This window comes from Mandrillus leucophaeus, unplaced genomic scaffold (genome assembly GCF_000951045.1).
Source record: "Mandrillus leucophaeus isolate KB7577 unplaced genomic scaffold, Mleu.le_1.0 Scaffold423, whole genome shotgun sequence".
Classification (NCBI taxonomy): domain Eukaryota; kingdom Metazoa; phylum Chordata; class Mammalia; order Primates; family Cercopithecidae; genus Mandrillus; species Mandrillus leucophaeus.
The window spans coordinates 766,227-766,632 of record NW_012104510.1 but is presented as its reverse complement, the minus strand read 5'-3'; positions in this window follow the sequence as shown (position 1 = coordinate 766,632).

Here is a 406-nt window from a genome sequence, read left to right as displayed (position 1 = left end):
GGGCGACAGAGCAAGACTCCGTCTCAAAAAAATAAAAATAAAATAAAATAACTTTAATCCATCGTTGCATATCAGGCCAGGAAAAATGGCTCTAGTGAAGGACCTTCCAGAGCCTAGATGGAAGACGGGACCCCAGTCTCAAGGAAACAGTGACCCATGCAGGTCACACGGCCGGCGCTGGCCTGTAATCTGTTACCTCACACCTGAGCAAGTGGGTTCCTCCCCAACACAGTATCACTGAGTTGTCCACATCACTTTGTAGAAAATCTGTTTATTTTTCTTTTTTTTTTTTTTTGAGACGGAGTCTCCCGCTGTCGCCCGGGCTGGAGTACAGTGGCGGGATCTCAGCTCACTGCAAGCTCCGCCTCCCGGGTTTGCGCCATTCTCCTGCCTCAACCTCCCGAGT